The sequence below is a fragment of the Hesperophylax consimilis genome, chromosome 30 (assembly GCF_061612785.1).
Source record: "Hesperophylax consimilis isolate HC1 chromosome 30, BYU_Hcon_1.0, whole genome shotgun sequence".
NCBI classification, from domain to species: domain Eukaryota; kingdom Metazoa; phylum Arthropoda; class Insecta; order Trichoptera; family Limnephilidae; genus Hesperophylax; species Hesperophylax consimilis.
In genome coordinates, this window is record NC_142865.1 from 18,391,942 (window position 1) to 18,395,367 (window position 3,426).

A 3,426-nucleotide genomic window follows, 5' to 3' on the forward strand; every position below is an offset into this window, starting at 1 on the left:
CTATCGAGGTATTTAAAATTGAGTAAAATTGTTCTAATTGATTATTTAAATTATTTTCGTTGTCTAAAAATGACCAATCTACCGAGGTAAGGTACTCATTAATATTATGGTATTCGGCTTTGGAGAAATTATACGATGTGGTAGTTAGGTTTGGAGATCTTCCAGACATATTTGTTATGATAATATCTAATGGTGGATGGTGTTTATCTAGAGGCAATAATAATTCGTCAGATTTCTCAACCACTATTTTTGAATCACTTGAAAACACTAAATCTAACACATTCGATTATTAGAATTAGACACATTGTTTGATTGAGTTAGTCCTAGGAATATGGACATATCACGAATTTCACTGGATTTAGCGCACTGTAATTCAACTTCGTTTGTGGCAGATCCGATGTCATCTTGGCTGGTCCAGTTCGGCAGATTATAATCACCAGCAATTATGAATTTTGCTTTCGGATATTTGAATTTCAGCATTTCTATGTCCTCATTGTGGTTTTTATATATTTGCAAATCCGATGCAGGTGGGATGTAGACACAACCTATAATAATTTTACTATAAGGTATGTTGAGCATTACAAAAGTGTGTTCAACATTTGTGTGCTTGACCGGTAGTCTACAGGATGAGATATTTTTAAACACACATAACATCACGCCTCCTCCGTTAGACTTTTTGCTCGAATTAGGACTTCGATCAAGGCGATAGATAGTATATTGATTTAGGCCTAATTCTGACGAGCCGATATCTGCATTTAACCATGTTTCAGTTAATAATAAAATGTCATATGAGAAGGTGGGTGAATTCCTTTTAAGTTGTTGCAATTTCGTACGGATTCCTCGAACATTTTGATAATATCCATTGATTCTTAAGAGTGTGTTATGTTTGTTTATCAGTTTTTTGCGTGGCTTTTGATAATTTTAGGAATTCCATTAAAATGTTTGATTCGCAAATCAATTTCACCCTTTTCTTTTCTCTCCTCCATTTCCTTCCAGAGGTCAGTCAAATGTTCTCTTTGTTGGAGGGTCCTATCCGGTTTCATTTTTATTCCATTAGGCAAAGTATTTTTACTAAAGAATAAGTTTTGCCAGCTTAGGGTCTTCAAATTCGACTTTAATGGGCCTGATTTTGTTTGAAATTTTACTACCAAGCCTGTAAATTTTTACTTCTTCCGGTTTGAACTCGCTATTTATTTCAATAACGATAGTTAAAACTTTTTTTTTTATCTTCCAAAATATTCTCCATGCTTGAGTTGGAACTAGACTCGGGAACGTTAAGTAAAATCACGTTCTTGGTGCGGATCTTGCGTTCCTCTATCTCTGCGAGTATATATTGTCAGGTTATTCGTAACCCGGGAATGTTTGTCGTTCTTTAAAAAAAAATTGTTACTTAGTTCTGATTTTAATATTTTAGTCTACATTTACTAAATACTTAGTTGTATATTACCAATTCAACAATCTGTGAACATTTATAATTGGTCTGTTTCTTTTCCATCCCCATATTGTATTAATATTAAGACAGATTATGTTCCTTAAAATAAATAAATATATATAAAAAATAGAATTGGTCCCAGTACACTTCCTTGGGGGACTCCATAGTATAATGGAAATATTTTACTCTGTTGTTCGACAATCTGTATTTGTTGTTCTCGCCCTGTTTTTAATGACGTCAATGGGTTCTTCACTAGAAATAAGGACTAATTATACTTACTTCAGGTACACGGATACGCCCACAACGCACTTCTACCAGTTTATTTTTTTGGTTTGGTCAACAATGTGAAATTATTTATAAAGACATGATGTCATTCAGTATAATTAATCTTTTTATTTCATTAAATGCCTCTTTTTGTTCCTTTCCCAATGTTTACCAGTCAATTACCGGGTTTTCCGTATTATCAAAAAATATTTGCTCAGGAAAACCGGTATATACGGTCCACACACATTTCAGACTCATAAGAGATTGGCCCTCGCGGTAGTAAATATAACATTGCTGATTATTGTTCGCAAATATCCAGAGCCAGTGAGACTATGGGATCCTTAATTAAGGAGCTGGATCTCGGAGTAGTAATTTATGAAAATCTTAAATGGGACACATACATCAAAGGTATAATCACAAAAATCTAAGAAATGTGGTAAAAATAAAGGACGTGAAAAAAGTCTAAAACGCATTATGTCATTCTCGAATTGAGTTTGGAATTATACAAACATAACCTGAATACAATAGTAACTATTTAAATATTTAATAGTTTTGACGTACAACAAATAAACGCAAAAAATAAACTATTGATACTTCTAATAGATTTTATTCGACGAGACGACCAGCCAACGACCATACCATGTTGAACACACCGGTTCTCGTCCGATCACCGAAGTTAAGCAACATTGGGCGCGGTCAGTACTTGGATGGGTGACCGCTTGGGATCATAGCGTGCCGTTGGCCCTTTTTTTTAGCGCATTTGAGGTGATTTTTCACAAAAACGGCACTATGAATTTATCCAATTATTATTATTAAGAATGGTGGTTTTTCACCAAAGCTATATGAGAGTATTTACATCTCTGATACACAAAATTAATTAATTATTGTGAAATAATACTTATTTAATAAATTACATTTTTTAAATTCGAAAACGTGACCTCCAGATTTGTTGCAGAGGATCGTACCCCTTCACCACGAAGGCGACCGATATTCCTTTCCTTTTCAAATTCCTTTCTTACTAATTTAATTTACTTATTCCATATTATGCTGTCTCAGTTAAAGTCACAAGGAGGAAATCCATAATTGGTTTTATTTTACTATATAATACTTATGTACAAACTGATTAAATGTAAACTGTCAATTTCACGAAAATTAATAAATAAATATGGCGTTGTGATAAAGAGCGGAGGTTGCGTGTCTTTTCAGAAAGATTTGTTATGGCAAATTCAACCGTAGGTCTGTCCAATACATCAGGGCCGCGCGTCGCTTGTTTTTGTGCACGGCTGCTCCACTTACGTCGCACAGTGGACTGAAAATCGCCTTCATAGACATAGAGACTTGAATTTTCAAGGGTATTTTTTTGGCTAGAAATGGATTCCGCTGATCATTACTATGCTATGAAATTTCGTACGAAGCAATTGCGTGTACAAATGAAGGAGTTATGCTTAAATGCTTTACATATGAGTATGCTTTGTCTAGTTTACAATATTTTATTTACACTGCAAGCCTAAAAGCATTTAAGCATTAAAATGAGTCATCAACATTCAAAAGTTTTTTTTTCAACTTTGAGGATTTAAAAAAAAAACCGCATGTTGCGCCACAATACGAAGTATGTCAAAAAAATACAAATAAATAGTAGTATATCTGTGTGTAAGGATAGAATGGCCAACCTTATGATTCCAGAGATAGCCTCATTTTTAATGTCATTGCCATACAAATTTTTCTTAAAA

The 3,426-nt window shown here is 33.8% G+C and overlaps 1 pseudogene; it reads left to right on the forward strand.

Annotated features, from left to right (window-relative positions):
* The first annotated feature begins 2,321 nt into the window (after positions 1–2,321).
* Positions 2,322–2,440, forward strand: LOC149409721 (5S ribosomal RNA; annotated as a pseudogene).
* The last annotated feature ends 986 nt before the right edge of the window (positions 2,441–3,426 follow it).